Below are 24563 nucleotides of genomic sequence, written 5' to 3' on the forward strand. Positions count from 1 at the left end.
AGACCTTTGCAAGTGCCTTAGATACCAGAATCAGCTCCAGGAGAATATAGCAGTGGGAAAGATAAAGAAGCAGTATAACTTCAAAAGGTCAGAGAGCAAATGTATGAAAGAGCTGAAGAAAAGACATCTCTCACCCCAGAGATTTGAGATACATGGCAGAAGAAGAAAATAATCTTGAAGCATACCTGCTTCTGCCATGAAAAAAACAGGTTTTCATTGGTAAATATGCTAACCTGAAGCTGTTTAATATCCCTTTTGCAACAGATGTTGGCTACATTTGCACATAGGAACTCCAGGAAATAGTTGAGATGGATGCAAAGAGTCGTGAATGTAGGTACTTGGAAATACTTTATAAAACGCTGTAGCTTTCCTGCAGGCAGTGGACCTCTGCCAGCTGCGCAAGATGAGGATCTGGCCTACTCATTAAAGGTTTCAGATCTTCAAGCAAAGAGGTAGGCATGTGTTCAGAGCTGGGCTCCCTGACCTAAAAACCCAAGAAGAGATTAGCAGAATGGAGCAAAACATCTGAAAATCCTCCAGATAACTATAGGTCACAGCTCAGAGATGCACTGACAATCACATTTAGGTCTTTTAAAGAAGAAACTGCTCGTATTTCTAGAGGGTATAGTGGAAAAGGGATCTTAATTTTGTACATCTTTTTAGGAGGCAGAGAAGGGCACTGCTAATGAGATATGGGAGCCCTGCTTCTGCTTAATGTGTGAAATCAATCCTGAATGTCTGGGTAAAGCAGAAGCTGGTCTACAGTAGTTATCCTAGTGTCAGACATTATATTTTTAGATTATAATACATAAAATCATTCATTTCTCACTCTACACAGACATTTCTGGGCAAAAATGTGGAACAAGACCAAAAGACATCACCCTAAGTTAGGTCAATGCCCCACTTAGACCAATGCTCACCAGCCTTAGGAAGAAATACCGCAAGCACAGGTCAAGCATTTCTATGATGTGCACTTCCAAAGTGCAGTCATCCAGGGGTTTACCAAGCTGCAAGAACATTGCATTTAACAACTGTTCATGGACTCTTCCTCCTTGAAAGTGCCTTTTTTGAGCTCTTTTACAATTTTGGCCTCCACATCATCCCTAGCAACGATTTCCACCATTCCACTGGGTGAAAAATTAGTGCATTGGTAAAACATAGGTTTAAACCTGATAGTTCAACTGGGCACATTTTTGGGTTGGATTCACCTTCTCCACACTGTTTAGGATTTTATGTGTCTCCGCTGCATTGCTTTCAGCCACCACACTTCTAAGCTGAAGGGTCACAGCCTATTCATGAAAGCTGTTCCGTTCTTCCCTGTCTTTTTTTGCTTTTCTTTGTGCTAGTCTCTTATATCTTTCTGAACATAAGGATGGCTAGGATTACGCTTCATATCCAAAATGGAAAAGGACCTACCATTGTGTATATGTTCTTTCTTTTCCCCAGAAAAGCACATTTTAAAACAAGATATTACAAGATTTGCCAAGATCTGTGTAAAGCCTCATTGGTTTTATTGTTTCTTCTCATACTCTTGCCACACTAAACCAGTTCTGCAGGACTATATCCTTAGATCCTACAGACTTGGCTCTTTCTCCAATAAACTTCAAAGCAAAGACCTTGCTTACTTTAACAGGCCCTTTTGCTTTTGCACTTGAGTTGTATAATTGTTAATTCAAAACATCCTGCCTCAACAATGCCAAGCACTGTAAAATTAAAATACGTCAAAACTTGGAAAGTTATTCAGGTCACCCCAATAATGGCCTGCCATTTTCCACCCGATACTGTTTAGTGTTGCAGTGAATATTTGGTGTGTGTTTGGGTAATCTCTTGTTCTTTTAGGTGTGTGTGCTCTCATCTAGGGCTCTATAGCAAGCATCATCTAGGGCTTTATAGCAAGCACCAGAGCTGACTGCAACATGAGCTAAAGCTTCCAGGAAATCAGTCTTCTGGAATCACTGTTGGAGCAGAAATGGCCAGGAAAGATGCTGCAGAGGCACGGATATAACATTTCTTCACTCACCTCAAGTGAAGACTGTGCTGGCTCTGGGTTAGTTCAATCTTAGCCCACCTTGTTTCTCCTTGCGTTGTTTCTTTGGATTTGAGGGTATAAAGTTTCATGCTGTGTGGGACTCACAACCTTGCTGCCTCCTGCCAATCCATCTATCCTTCCCCCTGATTGCATCCTGCTAGGAATCATGCAGGTTGTTCTGGCCAGATGACTACAGTTGTGTCAGGAGGCACTGAGGATGGACCCAGACACCTTCCCAAGAGTTGTTCCCAAACAGGGGACACAACGTCCTCTGCCAGAGACCTCACAGCTGCTGTGATTCACACAACTGAAAGTTTGAAGTATCAACTGTTTTCACATGGCAGAAGGGATGGATTACGTTTGTCCTGGTTCCTTTTACGTGCCCAGTCCCTGAGACTGTGGGGTGAACCCTAGGAAATGCTTAGAAGAATCTCACTATTCAGAATAATAATTAAGAATTAGTGGCTTCCAGTCTCTGAAGGGGGCCTACAAGGATGCTGGAGTGGGACTCTTCATCAGGGACTGTAATGGTAGGACAAGGGGTGATGGGCTCAAATTGGAACAGAGGAAGTTCAGATCAGATATAAGGAGGAAGTTCTTTACTGTGAGGGTGGTGAGGCATTGGAATGGGTTGCCCAAGGAAGCTGTGAATGCTCCATCCTTGGCAGTGTTCAAGGCCAAGTTGGACAGAGCCTTGGGTGACATGGTCTAGTGTGAGCTGTCCCTGCCCATGGCAGGGGGGTTGGAACTGGATGATCTTAAGGTCCTTTCCAACCCAAATCATTCTATGATTCTGTGATCTATCAATGAGTAGATTTGCCATGTCCAGCACACAGGGCAACTGGCAACCTCCAATTCATGCAGGATCAGACCTGTTTAATCCATTAATCCTCACATGTTGAAGCAGCCGGGCTTTATTGTCCTTATTTTAAGAAGAGCTCAGGCAGCAAAGTTGGGTGACTTGTCTTTTGTCACAGAGACGATTTCTCCCTTAGCTCCTCTTACTGGTGCCAAAGATCCCACCTTTTCTAAAACAAAGGGCTTAACTGGAATTCAGCCGCAGGAAGGGCTGCCTTTGGACCAGTCTGGGCTCAGAAAGCAAGGGATTTAGATCACAGGCTGCCCTGGGATGCCTCTCACTGCACCTCTCACATGACAGTCAGTTCTCATGCTCACACCTCTGTTTCATGTCCTTCAGGCAGATTGAACTCTCCCTAAATAATTCCTGGATTAAAAGTGTAGGCTCATGCTCATCCAGTGCTAAACACCTCCTGTTCCTGCTGCAGGAAGAATGAAGCACGCTCAGCTCAATAAACTGCATAACAACTTAGAATTATCCAAAAATAGGCCAAGTGTGATGAGAACCAGCGTTTCCTGAAGCCAAACTGCATGTGTGTGCTTCAGAACACCTTTCTTTATAAAACCCAGTGCTGCGGGGGCTTTCTTTCTTTAAAGAAAACTTATCCTTTTGGAAAATGATAGATCAAGATCAATAACAAAGCATTAAACATGGATCATGGTAACAAGAAACCAATGGAAGTTTATGACCAATCAATCGGCTTAACTCTGCCAGAGCAATAAACCACCACTGCAGTTAGAAATTGTTGAGCTGAGTTTGCAGTTTTAAAATGTCATCCAAAATCAATTGCCCTCCCAATTAGACCATTAGTTGTCAACAACTTAGTTAAATAATAAGCCAGTGGTTCACATCTGCCTGGGAGAAGAATCAAGCTTGAGCTGTTTCCCTGGCTACTTGAGCTGAATTCGCATCTGTTATCATTAACATGAATGTTAGTAGGGAAGAAAAAGCTATGCTGGAAATGAAATCAAGTTCTCCTCCCACTGCCTGACGCACATAAATCTTCTAAGTTAATGGTGCAACAGAATAGGTCTGATTGACTTCAGTGGGGGTCAGGGATGCACAAGGAATGTGGGGTCAAGCCCCATGTACCACTGACCTTTCAGAGGAGCTGTGTATTATTGCAGCCTCCACCAGATCTGCAGCTCAGTGCCCATCTAATGTCATTAGTAGCTATCTATACATACAACACTGATGACCCCTGCAGACCCTCTGCTTTGCTTTGTCTCCATGTGAGCAGCAGTGGGAGGAGCTGTGCTGTTAAGAAGGCCCAAAAGTGTGTGAAACTCAGCTCTTGCCCTTGGCCTTTGGGGTCAGTGACCACTGGGCATCACTGTGGAGATGGCTCCTTACCTGAAGTCAGCTCCATCCTTTTTCTCCATGGGACAGAGTTAGAGACACTGCATGGGAGAGGGAAGATGGGCCCAGCAGTAGAGGAGGAGGGTATCTGGTATACACTAACCATAGGACAACAAGCCACTGCAATACGTGGCTCACACCAGAGTGTGTCCTGGCCACCTCCCTGATGTGCTAATGCAAATGCTATATCATTTTGGTACAGCTTGGCACGTACCCGGTATCCTAGAGTAGTGGTGGTGGTGCTATTACCCACTGCTAGAGAGGATGGACACTGCAACAGCCTGATGTAGTTGGCATCACCTTGTTTCTTCCAGTGGGATCAACATTGGAGTCAGGACCTTGGCAGAAGGCAAACTTTAACAAGTTGAAGCTAATAAATAAATACAACCAAGAAGCTTGACAGTATTTGTTCTCTTCTCACCCCAGTTTTATGCTGTTGACTCTCCAGGGATGTCAGTGACATATTTCCTGGGTTTGCAACTACATCAACAACTACATCAAGCATTTTGCATTCACTATCTCTGTCATCTGGCAGCATTGTTGCTCAAGACAGAGGCCACGGGCCTGCCTCCTTCAGGATTTGCATCCCTATAGCTGAGCACAAGGTGCTTATGATGGCAATGATCAGGTTGCTGTACTTGGATACACAAAGCACCCAGCTATGCAATTCAAACAACAATGGTACACCTGGACAGCAAGAAATAAGGCTGGGAACAGAAACATAGGAATCAGGAGCATTTTTTTAAAGCCACTCTTCCGAAACTAGTTTATTTTGGCTCCTGGTAGCAATTTGCTGGTGTGCAAGCAGGTAATTCTGCCATGCTGGAGCTACCCTTTTGGTAAACATGTTCAAGACCATCATGAAGGCAGTCACTATTAAAGACTTGAATGTGATGACTAGAACAGTAGTCAACACATTCAGACATGATCTAGAACTAGAAAAATAGTGTCATGTCACTATTTTTGTCTATTTTTTAGCACCTTTGTCTATTTTTTCAAGACAGGACAAAGACAGTGCCACAGCATAGCTACTTTTACCTAGAGTTTTTAAAGCTGGGGCCAGCAGATCTCTCAACACCATGTTACACGTGTAAAGCACAAGTGGGTATAAACCCATCACATTGACATTATCCAAAGCCCAGCCCTACCCTTGCACTGCTCTTTCCTCTAAAGCACATCCCGTGTGCAGTTATTTATATTTCTTCATACTGTCCTTTCTGGCAGGCTGTTCTACTTAACACCACCCAAGAGAAGAATTCCCAGCAGGACTTCTCTGCAGCAGCACTGCTTTTAACCTACCATTATAATGACCATAATTTAGTGTCATTGTATTTCTTGAGTGTCGTGTCGTGTCCCCCCACGAATGTTAAACATTAACCTTGGGCCCACTATTGACTGCTGAAGGCATCTGCTGCAATCATATGGCAAAATATTGGGCATTATTTGGCTCTTCAGGAGATGAAGGCATACAGAGGTTTATGCTGTGTTGTTTTCAGGGAAGAGCAGAAAATATCTGTGCAGAACCAGTTTCAAAACCAGCCTTCAAACTGGGCTATCATAAATTCTGCTTTCAAAGGCTGGCCCAGTAAAGCACTAAATCTTTTCCACAGCCCTAGGATTCAGAAGGCACAGAAGTTTCCTTGATGATCAACCTCGTTAGCTTCAATGATCTATTCTTTCAGAGCTCTCATTGTGTGGCAAGAAGAAAGAAGAAATGAGTTCTTGGAAGTAAAGACCCTCCTTCTGTTCAGGTTTGAATAAAGAAAGGGTCACTGCCCCTGAAGGCTTGCCTCTCTCTTCCTTCTCTTAGACCACATAAATATAAGAGCAACACCAGCCCATAAGCTGAATACATCAGGTTCTGATCAGTACACCAAAGCTTTTGCAACACATGAAACTCATAGATGCTGTCACGTGCACAGGGTGTCATGTACATGTTAATCCTATGCAGGATTGAATGTGCAGATTCTTGTCTCTCTGTGGTGTGTATCTCCTCTTGCATAATCCCTGAACAACACTTTGCCCTTGGAATGAGAATGTTCTGAACTTCTTTTAACCTGCAAATAGAAGGCTGATTGTAGGATTAGCAGGTACTGATGGAAGATGTACTAGGAAGCAGGAATCCTAAAAACCATCTCCTTTTCCTTTGTCTTCAAAGGCCCCATCAGGTCCCCCTTTCCCCTGCTTCTTCTCATTCAAACTTAACCAGCAAAATCCCTTCCACCAAGTCATCCATTGTTTTCAGCCTTATTTTACTTTTTCAGTGTTTTGAAAAGGCAAGATAAACCTGATTTACCCATCCTTCTCTGCTCTCTCATACAGCTCAAACTAGCAGACTGGAAGCACCCCAGTAAATGGTCTTTCATGTGAGAGCATCTAGCAGCTTGCTCGTAGGGACACCCATCCTTATTAATTGCACATGGGGGCATCTAAAAATCCAGTGATGTTCCTGTTTGCAGACACACAGGAGACCTGCACAGTTTACAGTCAAGGCAGACGAAATCTCATTGTTCCCTGATGTAATATGGGGTGATTATTATTCCACTTCTCTAACAATGAGCAATGTGGTTGCATTTACCAAAAGCATGTGAGAAGCTGTGATGGAGCCATTGGATTAACACAGGTGCCCTTTGTTCCTGTTCAGCCCTATTCACATAAACATTTCTAGCGATGGCTTTGCACCAAAACCCTTAAGCACACCCAGACCTGTACACATTGAGATGTGTGACTGCACTGCCTGCCTCTCTGAGCCACCCACCTTCTTACAGACAAATGCAAGATCAGTTGGATATTTGTTTCTCAGCAAGTCCAGCTGGCTTGTTTCTTATCACTGCATTGATGTCTAGGTATGTACAGTTTGATCATTTTTCATTCCAGTGCCTTTCAGCTCAAAGCCCCATCTAACCTGGCCTTGAACACTGCCAGGGATGGGGCAGCCACAGCTTCTCTGGGCACCCTGTGCCAGCGCCTCAGCACCCTCACAGTAAAGAATTGCCTCCCTTAACCTGCTGGTCATGCTGCTTTTGATGCAGCCCAGGACACAGTTGGTTTCTGGGCTGTGAGTGCACAGTGCTGGCTCATGTTGAGCTTCTTGTTAACCAGCACCTCCAAGTCCTTCTCCTGAGGGCTGTTTTAAACCCAGTCTCTGCCCAGCTGCATTTGTGCCTGGGATTGCCCTGTCTCTGGCATAGGATCTTGCACTTGGCCTTGTTGAACTTCATGAGGTTCACACTGGCCCACCTCTTGAGCCTGTTAAGGTCCCTCTGGATCCTATCCCTTTCCTCCAGCATGTCAACTGCACCACACAGCTCTGTGTCATCAGGAGCCTTGCTGCAGGTGCATCAATCCCACTGTCCATGTAGCCAACAAAGACATTAAACAGTGCTGGTCCTAAAACTGACCCCTGATGAACACCACTCATTGCTGGTCTCTTTCCTTTGTACCCTCTGGTGAATAGATTCAGTTTGATCATGTTCTCCCTTGTCTGTTCTTTTCCTCTTCTGTTTTGTATCTTGCTGTCTTTATATCACAGTGAAGTGCTTTTTCTTTTTCTTTTTTTTTTTGTTGAAGAAAACTGAAGCAAAAAGGCATTAAATATGTCAGCCTTCTCTAGGTCATCTGTACCTCTCCTGTTCCTCATTAGGTAATGCACTTCTGCCTGCTGCTGTCTTTCTCTTACTTTACTGTATTTATAGCACCTTTCTCCTTGTTTCCTCACACTCCTCAGTGGTTGTAATTCATTTAGCACAGCAACCTTTCTGCCCTACATGCTTATTTTACTCCTTGATCTCATCCTCAGTAATGTGACCTCATTCTCCTTTTTAAAATGATTCTTCTGGGACTCTCCTATCCTTCCCCTACCCTCTGGATATCCACAGTGGATAAAGGTGGATCATCTACTGTAAGCAATAAAGCCTGGCTCAGGTTATTACCCAAGGGGGGAGCTGCAGATCCTCACCTCTGGCCGAGATGAGCAAACCCACCAAGATGTGGAACCTCTCTCAAACAACAAGTCTTTATCAACCACGCAGCATTTCAGTTACTCCCAATCCTTCCAACACCCACAGACAGGGGTACACCCTATATCAGGGATATGCCAGATGAAATCCTCTTATCTGCATCCCATGCCCCTGTCATGCTGACAGCAATGGGTGGGGAATGGTGTGCCTCAACCTCATGCCCTATTTCTACCAGCATCCAGAGACAGAGCGCTACAGAAACTACTTTGCCCCAATAAATAAGGGAAAGCCACAGTAATCTGCCCCCAGTTTTCAAGCATGCTGGAGGTCTTGTGTCAGCTAGAGACTTACTTGGTTTTCTTCTGCAGCAGATATGAGCATTCGCCTCTGCTGATCCACTGTAACAAAGTCAAAAGGATGCAGGACTGCCTTGCTTCGCTCCTCCTCCCTGCTTCACACAGGAGCTAACGCTTCCCAAAGCCACCTCTGTAAAGCCTGCAGTGAATTAACATGACACTGGCAAAAGTAGAACTGTAAAAAATGCTTATATGTTTAAAACATATATCTCCTTTGTCAAAAACATGTAACATAACAAGCAAAAGCTACCACTGCCCCACAATAAGGATAACTCAAACAGAATTACTGTGACATTCATGCGGTCAGTCTGTCCTCCTGGTCCCTGTGCATGCTGCAGAAAGGGGATGTCTAAGCAAGAGAGGTTCAGCTATGTTAGGCTTCCCAAAGGCACAAGTGGGCTGCAACCTTACCTGCTCCCTCTATGATGTTCAGCAAAGCAGATCCCATGCCCAAGTACCTGCAGTGCTCTGCTATACCCAGCAGCAGGTTGAAATGCCTCCTGAATGACACTGGGCTCCAGCCCCTCTTCATGTAACATCACCAGAGGTGGCCCTAGGAACCACTGGTAACGGAACTATTAAAACCAGTCTAAAAATGCAGACAAAGAGCTGATCACAGCCCCAGTCCAGGTAGGACACCAAAGAGAGCCAATTGCAAGCTTCCAGGTAGGACACCAAAGACTTCCTCTGTCCAGTTTGGGCTTGGTGAAAACTAGAGTGATGCTGCAAAGAACTGACTTGGTCTCACCAGGCAATCTTCCTCCTCAGCATGAGAAGTCAAATATTTAAAATGCTTGCAATGGTATTGGTACATGCTGGCTCTAATGGCTAAGCTTGGTTTTGTGGGAAGTACCTTAATCCCAGTATGTGCCGCCTCAAAAGTCTTCCCTCTCTGAGATTGCAAGGACTTCGCAAACAGAAGCTGAGGGAAGGGAAAGCTGTTGTGATTTGTGAAGCAGCAGCCCAGGGTGTTTTATTTCAGTGCACCTGGAGGCAAACAGCTCCAGAGAGCATTGCATCCATTATTAGAGACCACAGTGAATGCAGTGCTGAGAACAGAAATCACCAACGCTTATGGATGTCTCTTCCAAACTTTCTAGATGAAAACCTGATTAAAAGATATTATAAAGATTCATTTTTAAGATGTATGAGACTCACTTACATATATGTCTGACAGTTGTGGTGTATATCAATTATAATACATATATATTACAGCGTTTCTGTGATATCTATCTATCTATCTATCTATCTATCACAGAAGCACTCTCCTGCTGAGATGACCCTGAATTATCACAAACCTTTATCCAGAATAGGTGATTTGGTTGGGTTTTTTTCCTTAATTCCTTAAATTCAAACAAACTGAAGGAGTTTCCCGAAGTCAGCCTAGAGCTTGGGTAGGAGATCAGCAGGGCTGGTTTGTTTTTCCACCCACAGCTGATCCAGGACCTCACTGCTGCCTATCTCATCCTATGTGACCTTGGGTGAACCAGCCTGGCCCCAACCATATCAGGTTGTGTGAATGCAATCTAAATTCAGCAGGCAGCCCTAATTAATGCTCCTCATGTTTGTTTGACTCACCGAAGATACACGCCGACCTAAGTAGTAAATCTCACTGTTGCATAGGAACTACATGGATCAGTTTGTTTCCAAATGTGCCCTGGATAGAGCCCAAGATCTCTAATACTGTGGGGAAAACACATATTGAGTGTCAAATGAAAGCAACAGCAGCTCTGCAACAAATGGCAACTTCCTCCTGGAAGAGTCAAAGATGGCTGTAGCTGCTGATGCTTTTAAATGCACTTTTGGAGTATTAATAGAGCCGATTTAAAATAGCTCCTCTCACTCCGGTTCCTGCTTTAACTCATACCCAACTGCTAAACATACTGTGGCTGCTCCTGCTAATACGGTCTCTGACAAATCACAGCCATGCGTAGGTTTCCTTTCAGTATTTCCAATTTAGTCTTTAATGGGAGACAAATGTGTCTTATTTGCTGACTGCTTAATGAGTCTTAGGGAATTTCCAGTCATGCAATTGGATGGTGCTTATTAGAGCTGCTTGCAAACTGGTTTATTTGCTTAATTCTGTGCCCATAGGTTATTCGTTGGCACTTAGATCCTGCACTGGCTGGTGCAACACTAACATGTAGATCAGTTTATGAGATGAAAAATGGAAACTTCAGCGGGAGTATTCTTTTTGCACTTGACAGGAATCAGAAACCAGCCTATCAAACGGGCAAGCTGTACACATAAACAGTTGCTTTACTCATGTAGTTGTATGATAGTTATTGCTGCCTGGCTTCCCATTGCAAACGTCCTTTATAAACACATTAAGTACCTGATCCTGGCAACATCAGGTCTGTTTAATTTCATGCACCTAAGATTTACTACTGATAATATAGAGAGTCTCTTTGTTTTGGTGGCCATGCAAAGGAAAGATGCCTCTTTGTGGATTTGTATACGTATTTTGGGGTTGGATGGATGAATTGTCTTATTTTCTTTTAGGGTGACAACTCCATCAGGAAACACTCCCAGGTGCAGGTTTCCTGACATAAACGCCTAAACCATCACCTACCTTTCCATTTGCTCTCAGGCTCTGGGCCAGATGTGAGAAGTATGGATTAAGGGCTGAGAACAAGGGAAAATGCAGCAGGGAAAGAATCTGAGAGTGGAGCCTGGGCAAGCATACTTGGGGCATGAGAACGGCTGGAGGAAATGAGGGAGGGCAAAGGATGGAGTCATGGGCAAGGGTGGGGGGTTCATAAAGTATAACATATAAGATATAATTTTGGCTAGGATGTGTGCATTTCTTCAGTGGCAAATCGATTAATGTCTTTCACAAAGGGGCTTGTTGAGTGTTGGGCTGATCTGTGGGTACATGGCTGCAAAACGCCTTCAGCAACAAAAAGCCAGATATGGTGAGTTTGATGAGAGTCAGATGGAGTTTGGGGGAATAAAACACCCCAAAATAGGTGGTCATTGGAATAGAAACAAAAAGAGAAATTGTACATTGACCCTGAACTCATCTGACCAAAGAAAAAAGAATAAATCCCTCAGTTTTCCAGCATAAAAACCTATGCAGTTTTCTAGGGACTAAGAGGCCTTAGATCTTGCTGCTTTGTCTTTCTTATTGCTAGTAGTGCATTCAACCTTAAGAAAACCATTAAGAATATGTTTTCTCAGGGTATCCCAGGCTTTTTACTATTCAATAACGGGGGGGCAGGGGGGGAAATGAATTAATAGTTTCACAAACTGGGAAGGCTTCAGGATTTTCCTCTCTTAGAAAACTTTTACTTTGCAGGTCTCAACTGTACCCAAATTAGCGACATTTATTGCAGAATAACCCTGTTAGCCTTTAGCATGTATCTGAAATATACAGATGAAAACCAGCAGTATGAAATCAGTGCAGCAAGAGAAAAAGGCAAGGATTGGATCCTACCCTCTGGGGCTGGCTGCTAGCAAGCCTGCAGTGTGTGTGTGCTCTCCACTTTACACCCAGTGCCCTTGATTTCTCCGGCTGTTTTGAAAGACAAAAAGAAAGTTGGTAATCATACACCGACAGATGGTTCCTTGGTTAGTTACTCTTTATTTAGAGGGAAGCAACTGCGATTCATCAGCTTTTCCTTTTCTTTATAGCTACATCACGGTGAACTTTCAACTCCAAATCTATTTCTAGGAAGAACTGTGTGGCAAATGACTATTAATAACAAACCTTGGGCTGACTGGAAGCTTCCTTTTCAACATTCATATTCCATTCTTTGACATGTTTTCACCCAATTTCATTTCATTTTTTAATGACAGAGCTGTCTAGAATGTTTTCCAGTGAATGCCGTATTAAATATATTGCTTTCATGCCTATAATTATAACTTAAACATTTCTATATTATTTTTTGGACTTGCTTTCTTTATCTTAATTGCAAATTGATGAGTAATGAGTTGCTTGGGTTTTATTTTGTACCTAAACATTATTGATATTGTCTGGGGGCAAACAGTATGCTTGCAACACCTCTCTATTCATATTAGAGTTAAACTGTATCTGTGAATAGCCCTTTTACATGGTATTTTACAGAATTCTATATACACTTGAAGTTAAGAATGTCTTTAAGTAACTTTACTTGATGGAAGCCTGAACCAAAAATTTTGAACAATTGGCTTAAAATCGAAGAGTGGGTCTCCACAATAAATAGAGAAATTTCATGGCTAGGAGTTCATTTTCCTTTTGATCCTGTGGGGTTGATGGAAGTATTTGTTGCACATCCTAGATCAAGTGGACAGCAGTGTCTCCAAGATTCTTTAACTAAGGGAAAATTCTGTAAAGCAAATTCCAACCAAACAATGAGAGACTCTTTAGGAGCCTCTGTTTCATGTTTCCTGCCTGAGCAGACGTCAGTACAGCCCTGCACCAGAATTAGGGAGTGCAAACGAACTTGCACATGAAACAGTGGCCAAGTTTTCTTTTACAACCATGGGAGAGACTTTCACTTACGTGTTTTTTTAAGCAACACAAACCCAGCATTTCAGAAGTACTCATTTTCTCAGCTATTTAAGTGGGTTGAAGAAAAAAGGTTACTATCTTTTAAAATACATTAAAAAAAATATTTTAGATCTGAAAAACAGAAGGGGGAATGTGTCTATATTTAGCTACCATAAGGAACTTAAAGTAGCTCTGCTTATTCATTCTGTAAGAATTCCTCTAAATCTTTCAAGGGAAAATATACAGGAACTCAAATAGTCAATTTAGTATCTTTAATTCTAAAAGAATCTGATCCAAGCTTGCTCCAAATTATTTTTTATTTGGAGCTTACATTTTGGGCTACTCCATTACAGATCTGTCAAATTCAGATTTACCTCAAAACCAGGCTCTAGCTGGAGGGATCAGAACAGAACTGAATACCTTTTTCAGGTCACTCAGCACTATGCAAGTTCAACTTTTTGTAATTCCTCACTTTTTCTCAGGTTATTACCACTACCAAGTATCTGCCTCAAGGTGCATTCTACAACAGGGAAAATGAGAGGAGGAGTCCTCTTTTCATAGCAGTCTTATGGATATACCACATTGATGGCCTTCCTGCCAAAAGAATGTGTATATTGATTCTCTGGTATGCTCTCAGTAGATGGGATCACTAACAAGAACAACCCGCTCCCTTGGAAACCATTGTCTGCCTTGTCTCCCTTTCGCAAAAAGCTCTCCTTACTGATGTCACTCAGTGGACAATTGGACATTTCTTCTGTTGTTTTATTCTCAGTTGCCTGCCTGGAGTTGAGCTTGCCCAAGTGCTGCTGAAAGGTATTAGGATGATGTCACGTTTTCACGTTGAGAAAGAAGATGCCACAAGGAGATACAATGGGGGGGTCCTTTAGACAAACCCATCCAAAGGCCTGGACCAACTGCTTCAAGTATCGATTTTGTGTGCATCCTCCTTGCAGGAAAACTCAAGGTAGCCAGGACTGTTGATCTTGTCATGAGAAACGGGCACATCCCCAAGTGCTCCATCCATCTGACTTGCCCTGCAGGCACTTCCCTCCCCCTCCATGGATCCTCCAGCTGCCTTTCTTCTCCTCCTCTTCCTCTCTTTGGCACTGATCTGAAACCCCCACAGGTCACACAGTGGGCAATGAGATTAAGACCGGGATTTGTAAAGATGATGCCTTTTTAGACAGCTTAATAGGCCAGATGCTCAGCTGAGGATCAGGCCATCTGTCCACTCAAGCCCTACCTGGACCGAACAGGTTATTGCTAGCAGAATTGTTAAGAGAAAAAGGGAAACAACTTGGGACTGCAAACCCAAAATCCAGCTACCCAGAAACATGGAAGGACCTCATGACACTACCCATGGGAAAGAGAAAATAGGACATGATGTTCATGGCTGATATAGGCATTAGTAAGAGGAAGACAATCCCAACTGCATGCACAGTGAAGGACTTCTTTGCCTTTTCAGCAGATATAAAGGAGCCCAAGAGTCAGCAAAAAACATAATTATACTAAGTTTAAAACCCTTTACACTGCCAAAGTAGTGTGAACTGAGCCCTCCTATAAATGAGAGCCAGGCCCAGTCTTCAAAGCCAGCTGCTCCTTTAGTGCAGTGATCTGTCTCCATACTCACTGATAAGCAGTCTATGCCCCGTGACTTATAATAAAAGGGAACGATGGTCCCTGAACAAACCCAGAGTAGAGGTATTGATTTGCAAATAGTTTAAAAGAATATTCAAGGGTCATGAGCTGACCCTTTTTCAGCTCTGACATTTTATATCAGGGAGGATCCTATTGAGATGGGAATTCATATCCTAGACATTGTTTTGTCTTGTTTCATAAATAAATTGAATAGCTTAATTGATTGACACCCACTGCACTTTCCCAGCTTCCTCAGGCTCAAAAGTACACTGCTGTTTTCTGCCATAAATAATATGAACTTTCAATCAGCCGCCAGGCACAAAAAGGGATGGAAAATTCTTCATACAATAGCTGCAATCTGGCATACGAGGCACTGGAGGTCTAAAGAGGAGAGCAGTATTTGATATCACCAGGTATTCATTTTTTCCCTGTGGCAGCAATAGCATTTTCCTACACAAATGACCTAAATCCTAAACAAGAAATACCCCAGGGCCCCTACAGGGAGGAAAACCAGTTTGTTTCAGTACTTACTTGTCCAGGGTTTAGGAAACTGGTTTGCCAATCCTGTGAGCACAACATGGGAAAGACATGCTGGACCACCAAATCCATTCCCTTGGAGGTGCTGGTACAGCATCTGTTCATCTCTCTTGGACTTTGATCCAACTCCATCTCAACCTGAGATATTATTTGCCCCCAGTCTCCCCATTTGCCCCAAGATTTCTATCTGATGGGTCCAAACCTTCTCCTAATTTTCAGTCCATGCTATTTGTGATTAACTGAGATCAATCTCTTCTCATGGCAGGTTTATTCTTTTCCTAAATAGCTATTTTTCTCCCTGGATATTTAGACCCCTGATGGATTTAGTGTTCTGTTCTCCTCCTCAGCCTTGGTTTCATTAAGGGAAATAAAGAAGCCATGCACAAATCTGTTCTTTTAAAGACAATTTAATGGCACTGTCAGTAATTCTGGTGACTTCAGGTGAGCTCTTGGTAAGCTTATAGCCCATACTTTCAAAAAGTGGGTTTGAAAGTGCTGAGGACTTCCTCTTGGGAAAGAAGAGTGCCGATGTAAGCGCTTACCTTTGGTTGCCCAAGTTGGAAAATGTTAGCTTCTAACCTCCATGTGCTTTAATTTCCTCATCTGTAAAACAGAAAGGAAGTACAGACCTCAAAAGGGAGTAATTAAGGTTGCTAAAGCGCTCTGAGATCTTCAGGTGAAAGGTTCAGTTTTAAATGTGAAGCCCTTTTGTCTGTTATTCTTTACATGTTACTTCTTAAGGACTGTGAACCCTGGAGAGGGGGCACTGAGCCAGACTAAAGCCAAGGAAAAGCTTCTCCATTTATTACAGTAGGAAAATTCTATGCAAAAAGTTTCATATGGGGTGACAGGCATCAGTTGCTAATGCAGAGCAATAAGCACCAGGAGAGAAAGAATACAGACTGAAACTGTTCTATTCTATGATTCTATTGCTGAAACTGTTGCAAAACCAATTGCTAAGATCAGTACTTCAGAAGAAACAGTTAAATCTATTTTTCTTGCTTTGCTGCAGAAGAAATCTCTCCAAGGATGACCACCATATGCATCCTCATCTGTAATTAATAAATGTTTGGAAGGACACTTTCCCACTCAACATATGAAATTACAGATGATCCCTTAATTCCCTAGACATTTGCAAGCCCTGTCTTGTCAGAATTGAATTTACTACAGCTGATTACCCTGAGAATGCACTGACCTTCTTAGCTCCTGCTGTGGTCTTTATTTTTTCCATGGCAGATAATATGGGGACCAGAAACTGGGGACTTGGTACTAGGGATTATGTGATACTAATGAGACAAAGCTTATTGTTGATGTTAACTGTTATTACCACTAAAAAAAGTGCACAACTCCAGACAGATGGACTTCACTTTGTTATAGCAGGAGGGAGCGAACGCATTTTGACAGTAGCAGCATCTATTTAAAATCTGGATCACATCTGGTGCCTCTCTGAAGCAGACCATATCTGATCAATCAGAATTATGGCTCTTCAGTCTCCAGACGAGTTAGAAGAAATTCATTATCTGTTTTGAAGCCTGCTTCTCTTTCATCTATTAAAAATGAAATAAGATTAATTGTCACTGGATCCATTTAGCTACTGAAAGAATAAAAAAAAACCCAAGGACAGTAATTAAACTAGCAGGCTCCACATCTGAAGACACAATTAATACTTTGAAACACTGTGCGTGTAGGTGCTTGGCTCACCCTAGGCTTTGGTCAACAGTTTCTTAGCTGATGAAATAGATAGCTAGGGACTTATCTCCATTTCTGGTTAATTCATAAACTCCTGGAAACACCCACATGAATTTCTTCAAACTCTGCCAGAAATCAATATTTGTCTTTCAACCACTTTTAGTCCCTGTGCTGGGCAAGCTTCTTGGGACATACCACCTTGAGGACAGCAATATTTCCATGGGGCCTCCTATGATTCCATGTCCCTGCTCTCCCATGTATCTCTAGTTTTGAATGTTAAAAATTGACACTGAAATGTTGGCACTTCTTCCATGTCAAGTCTGGTGAACCCAAAACAAGATGATGAGAGCCTAAAAAGATGGTTCATAAATAATTAAATGTAGAATACAATAGGATGTGTCCTGTTCTGGACTAATTGAATTTATTAATACGATTTTTCTGATTACAGAAAGAGCTTTTTCTGTCTTTGCTGATGAGTACAGAAGTCACAGCAACTGTAACAGCCTCTGAAATTCTTGTCATTGCTTCCCTCTTTACAATGTGTTTTATTTGAGGTCTGCAAGAGTGCACTTCATAAAGAAACATTCTGAAAGCAATGGACTTCTATTTCCCTCATTCACAGCTTTTAAAAGAAAACTTAAATTATAAGGCATTTTATAGGTGTTATAACTAAACCTGGTGAGAGAACAAAATGGTATTTTGGGGATGGGGAAACACAGGGTTTAGGTTCAAAACTATAAATTTTGTAGAATAATTTAAAATGCTCATCAACATTTCTGAAATATTTGTCAAATTTCATTGTTAAATACTTATTTTTTGATTTATGCTGATGAAAACCAGAGAAAATATCTACTTCCATGTATGGGGTGAGGGCAGTGACCATAACCTTCTACAGGAGCATCAGGTATGCAGTGGAGACAAAGACTGTCATTAATTTCTTCTGTGGCAGTGATGGCTCAGGAGCAAAGGATTTTGACTGCTTATGGATCATGTCCAGATGCGTAAAGTACAAAATGAGGTTTTAATAGCTGCATGACCCAAAATGCTAAACCACCCTCAAAATTACGTGGGGCTGCTCCAAAGCCATTTATCTACCATGGGCGCAGGAACGTCATGGGAAACTTGACACTGGATGATATATATCAAAATCTCATGCTAGCAGTACCAGCTTCTCTGGAATTCCTACAAATCAAGGATGACAATTTCCTAACCAAGAAGGAGAAGTTAACAGTAACTAAGGTGGAAGTGATTATGTTTGATTCCTGTCTAAGCCAGTTAAAAACACATGGCATTTCAAGACAGCCAGTTTCACATAGCTGAATCAAGTACAAGCCAGCTGTAAGGAAGGACTGAAAACTAAATGTGCTGCTTGTAATGAACAGTTTAATATTATTTAGCTAGACATAAAAATAACAAATTAACAACAAGAAAACCAAACTAAAACTGTAAGTAAAACCAATCTATGATAGAAAAGGATGCAAAATGAGCAGTAATAAAGACAAATGGATAGGTGTTGCAAACACTGGAAATACATCCTGGAGCTATACAAAATTAATGAGGAAGTAAAGGGATGTAAGGAAATACATATGGCTGAAAAAAAGACAGTAAGAAGCAGATGTTTGAGTCCATTGAGACCAAGAGTGACCCTACCAATGCTATAAGCCCATGAACAGTAAGAGCATCAGAATAGCCAGCAGTACTGCAGAAAGTCAGAAGTGTTTAACAAATACATCCATTCCTTGCCCAGGAGAAAAGCAGACATTGTGGTCATATAAGGAAAGGATGAATATTTTCCACTTTTGACATAATTGAAACAGAAGTAAAAGAGTTCTGACTAAAGTAACTTTTTAATACCAGTACAAGCAGGTACCTTGCTCCAGAGCAGGTTAGGAAGATCCTCTGGATGCTGATTCTAGTAACTCAGGTCCAGAAGTGAGAGAAAGGAAATATTATGGTAACGTTTGGACACGGTGAAGGAAATGATGAAATAAGCACAAGTCTGTCAGCCTGACACTGAGGGTAGTAATAACGGAAAATCTGATACAAGATTTAACTGCTAAAAAATTCAAGCAAATACTCTAAATAATAACATTTTACAAGGATTTATGGAAAAGAGAGCTTTTGGCAGTTACTAACTTAATCACTGCATAAGGCAGAGACAGATAGGGCATGCTGCTTTCACTTGTCCGCATCTCTAGAAAAGATGCAAAATGTTCACTTTATCCCCCAGGTAAAACAATATTTGGGGGTTAGGACAACCTTGAATAAACATTTGTTATCAAACTTGGAAGGATGCAGGAGGTCATAGTTAGGGCTGGTACAGCTTGATGCAGTTTTTCACTGAAAATTGCCAGCTGTAATTTGTACATTTTTTTGGTCAGTTGTGGTGATGCAATAATAGTTTTTTGTTAGTATCATAGTTTATCAATGGTATAAAGCTTGAAGCACCGTGATCCAGAGCAGCTGCGGGAAGCTATGGCTGATAGAAGATAACTCTTCTCCTCTCTATTTTTACATATGCTTCAGTAATTAACCTCCAATATAAAGAAATAAAGTATTTGTGAACAAAGTAGAAGAGAAACAGCCAACTCCCTCTATTTTCTACCCAAGTCAGGCACAGGCACGAAACATGGTCTCTGTAAATAACTGAAACACTTTCTTTCAGAACCCTGTCATTTCTTTGCTGAAATATGGCACATCAAATCCCTTCGGGTGAAGAGACAAATTCCCTTTTTGTCCCGAACTTTCTGAAGTATGCCCAGCACATGCACACCACTGCCAGATGGAGCACACAACGGCAGGTTACTGAGTTCAGGGAATGACTGGGGTTCATGATGCTGATTGCTTTGTACAGTTATTTCTGTGTTTTCCAACAGCCCTTTTACCATACAGAGATGAAAATCCATTTTCAAACCATCAGACCTGCTTCAACATTGCCTGTGATTTGAGGGGTGGGACTGAAATCCCAGATTGGGCTATAGGAGCATAGCGAGGTGTCCCAATTCCTTATGCTGTCAGTGGGAATGTAGTCAATGCGGTGAGATATGGACAGCTGTTTGCCTGAAGAAGACACCTACTTTGATCAGCAGGTTACATCCCACTAAAAACCCTTTAACATCTAATTTTGCACAGAAATTGATCCAATGATTTGCAGCAGGAAAACAGAGCTCTTTTCCAATATAATCCTTATTTCAATATAAGTTTCCCTCTGTAATAAAATGTCTTCTCAGGACCATACAGAAGGCATTGCTTACTGCTCTAGAGCAAATGTTCTGTCAAAGACCTGATTGTTCCTCAACACTGTGGAAACTACTCTGCTTCACAGATCTCTCCTCTTAGTGTCTGAAGGGTGCAGCCACCCCCAGATTTTGGCAAACACCATGCCCATCTGCAAGAATAAGTACAAACCAAAGCTTTCAATTGATTTCTCTGCTTTTTGTTCTGATAATTTATTCTTCCACACTTCTGGATGTGCCCGTTGACTCTTTCTAAGGAAGGAAAATGACAGCGTTCTCCCAAGAGCTGTGTAAGCCCTTCCAGCTCCAGCTGGGAAATAACACTACATCTGAGCCAGGCTTGAGGGGATGCAAATCTCTTGCACCAAGACTGTGGTCCCTAGACAGCGAAGCTGGAGCCATCTCTGTCTTACAGCAGAGAGCTGAGAAATGACACACAATTTTGCTCAGGTCACCCTAAGCCGTCACCTTCGATGAGAACTTCCCTGTTTGCAGGAACAGGATGGGAGGTGCATGGTGTGAGAATGCCTGGGGTCTGAAGACACATTTGCATTACATCTCTGATAATCAAGATATGCTGCCAAGAGGTTGTTTATAGGTACTCAGTTACCACATCATGATTTGCAACATTCCTGAATATAATATAAAGACCCCAAACCAAGACAATGCCCTGCAGCACCAACCCTGATAATGGAAACACATTTTCCACACCTGCCGAATTCACACCCAAACTAGTACCTCTTTAATAAATACTGGGGAGGGGGGCACATACCAACTCTGGAGTTTCATCAACAATTAGAGAAAACCTGTTTGCACATCAACAACCAGCTATTTCTGCTCGATGGCTGTCGATGTGTCTCTCAGTTGTTCCCATCTGGGACAAGGGCACGATACAGGTGTCTACTAATTTTTAAAAAGCAATCAGTCTGATTTATGGATTGCATAAAAGGAATCTCACAGGGGAACTCAGATGCAAGATTATCGTGTTCAAACTGGTGTAAGCATATTTTCATCCCAGTCTGAGTTTGGATTTTAAAGCTAATTACATTTAGCTTAGAAAAACTGAGATTTTTAAGTGCCTTGACAGTGGTTTAGCTTTGCAAGCCATGCCAACTGCCAGTTATTAGACCTTAGTTCTGATCTTCACCCTTGACATTTTTCTTCAAAGCCTTGTATTTCAGATTCTTTAGGTATTCTTAAATCTTCCCACTTGAATATTATTCACTCACCTTCCACATATGCCAAACGTTACACTGCTTGTTGACTTACTTGCAGCCTTGCAAGGTCCCAAGACACTTGTCATCACAATGTTTGATAATGTAAATATTCCCTGAAAGAAAAAAGGAGGTTTGTTTTTTTTTTCACCAAAATACTGCATTCTAAATTCCCACACCCTCCCCCAAATAAAGAGAATTAACCAAATTTGGGGGTTTTACAGCATTTGTAAGAAGGAAACAAACCCCGAATACGTTATAGACAGACACTGGTTCGCACCAAGAGCACAACAAACCATCATAGTCCTAATTCCTAAAACCAAGTAAAAATTCAGGATCTTGGTAGGAGTCAGGGCTCCTCCAGCTGAGTTTCAGTAACTTGAGAGCTTTCATAAACGTGGATCTTTTCAACAGTGAAATCAGCCAACAGAAGAGGAGCCCTTTCCCTGGGGTCCTCACTGTCTGCCATCAGCTGAGGACATGCCCTGCTGAGTCCCAGCAGTTCATGGAGGTGCTCCCCCTTTCAACGCCAGCCAAATCTATTTGTGTCACACACACTGATTGCCCAGGACCATCCTTTTTCTGTGCCTGTGCCCATTTGGCAAGCACCCAGGCTCTTCCCCCTGCTCCTGCTCCTATCACTGCACACACACAGATTGCAGCCTCAGCTCCGTGTTGGCACTTCAAACACATAACACCTGTTTTGAAGGTTAACAGATAGTGACAAGTATAATCACAGCCTCTGCCGCAGTTTTAGCCTGCCAGCCAGCCAATTATGCCATTATTTTCCATAGCTTTCATTCCACACACACACAAACCCCCCATCACTTTACCAGACAGTTGTTACATGCTCCATTTCAGGTAGATGGTCACCTTTTCTTTGTCTCCTTCTTAGTGGCCAACAGCTCTCAATACTGTTCCTCATCATGCCAAGACACTGCGATGCTGCTCCTCAGCATGATCATCTTGCATGGCACAAGGATGCTCCAGCAGCTTTGTCCACCTTATATTCTTCAGGGCCACCACACAAGGTGAAGTTATCTCTGGAGCTCCATCCTCACATCTTGCTTCTATGGGCTCTGAGGTCCATGGCCAAGAGGAGTCACAAGCTGCTCCTGTCATGGCTGCACATTGCAGGACTTGGACTGGAGCTGGGGTAATGGCCAGGGCAGGAGTGGAGCCTCATAGATCTTTGTTTAAATGATCCCACAACCAGAAATTTCCTCCTAATCTCAGTGCAGGAGGCTTTCATTTGTCAGTGAGTGTGATTTGACAGAGGTCTTCTCTACAGGGAGCCTGGGCTAATCTTTTGTGCAGGGGGGAATAGGCAAAAAGGACCTTAAAATGTGAGTGTAGCAACATCCTCCGTTCCCCCCTACCCCTATAATACACTGTTTACTGGTGTTCGGTCCTACTGCCTCAGTGGGGACACAGGTCCTGGCCATTGCAGTGTGCAGAAAGATGCTAGCCTAAAATATTTTCAGCATTAAGCTTCTGAAAACTTCTGTCCAGAAGCTCCTCTGGATTTTTTTAGTGCACGATTTTGATTTCACCTTAACACAGAAAGGAGAGAACAAGCTTCCTCCTTCCATTGCTGGAAGAGGGTCCAAAGATACCTGTGGCAGAAAGGGCATTTGAAGTCCATCTCTATTACAAACCTTGCTGACCTGAGCTATGCAGCATGGACACTGAGTGAGGGTTCCTTCCTCAGGGTGCTTAACACACTCCTCAATGGAATCACAGGAGTAGAAAAGAAATGTTGAGTCTGGTGGATGTAATCTGGAAGGGCAGGGGGGGAAAGGCAGTTTTGTTACTTCACAAAACAGGGACACTCCACTTTTTTAAGACTTCTTTAAATTAAGATGGAAAGAGGCAGCTGTAAATAGTCATTTAAGGGGTCATTAAATCTGCACCCAAAATAAAGCAGGCAGCAGCACTGAAAAGAGCCATGATGAGCAGACAGAGAATGCAGTGCTCCTCCCAAAGGAAATCTATCACTTGCTTCCACTGGAGCCAGCAAGTGTTTCTTGTAGAGCTACACAAAGTGGATATCCTTGTTCTGCCCCAGCGATGGGAACACCAGCCATGTTCATCAGGTTCACAGCAACAGAAGGTGGTGACAGGAACAGCGGTGGCATCTTCATGGTGGAAAGTCAGAGGATCAAGTTGTGATTAGAATGCAAGACATTACTGGTGTTTATGATGCTCAGAGCAGCCTTACAGTATCTGAAGAGGCCTACAAGGATGCTGGAGAGGGACTGACAAGGAGGTTCACACCAGTTAACAGTCCACTAGCTCTCAGTGTGGGACTGAGACCCCTCCTTAAGCTGGAGCACTGGCACATAAAGGCTGTTGCGCATGTTAAGAAACCAGAATGGCTCAGCAAAACAGTCCACAGAAGGGAATAGGCTATTTAAAGGGTGCTTGCCCAGGCTAAGCACCAGCAGGGCTCTCTTTGGAAGGCAACAACCCTACTGGGGAAAGCAGTGTGAGGTTAGGAGTTAGGTGCCAAGTTCTCATCAGCCTTTTCCAACCACAACACTGCTGCTAAATTTAAATGCAATCTGTTCCCGTCCCTTCTGCTTGCCCTGCTCTTCCCTGTCACACAAGGCGACCTAAACCTGATACACCCAGCAGGCACTTATTTATTTATTTATGAGTAGCCTGTTCACCTGGTGACCACCCATCCGTCCAGAACATCCCATGACCTCAGGGGCAGCCAAGGGAGCCCAGCCACCACTGTATGAAAGGATACATGCTATAAAATGCATGCAATGTGAAACATCATAAAAATGCCGGTGTGATGCACCCAGAGTCCCAAGGAGGCATAAGGGTCTGCGTGTTGTCCAACTCTCATGTAACACAGGGCAATGTTCTTCCTCAACTGAAAATAAGAGTTGCATTTGAAATCAGGCTGTTCCCAAAGAGGCTAATGTCACAAACACAGGCTTTCTGAGAGCACATCACCTTGGCAAATGCTTTTCCTTTCTCTGAGAGAGGAGTGATGGAGGAAACGCCTGCTCAGAGCTCCTGTGTCCTCAGTTGCACAACAGGTCAATAAAGAGCAATGAAACACGCCATCAGCTGAGCTCGTGCTGTTAAATTCACACCAGTGATGCCACGAGTTTTCCCTGTATCATGTAATCAAGTAAAACCGAAACTTCCATTCCTTTTCAACAGCATAAATGCTGTTGGAATCACATGTAGGGTAACACC

This window comes from Neopsephotus bourkii, unplaced genomic scaffold, assembly GCF_033783945.1.
Source record: "Neopsephotus bourkii isolate Nb327-2 ecotype Australia unplaced genomic scaffold, CSIRO-AGI_Nbou_v1 NB_994, whole genome shotgun sequence".
Taxonomy (NCBI): Eukaryota; Metazoa; Chordata; class Aves; order Psittaciformes; family Psittacidae; genus Neopsephotus; species Neopsephotus bourkii.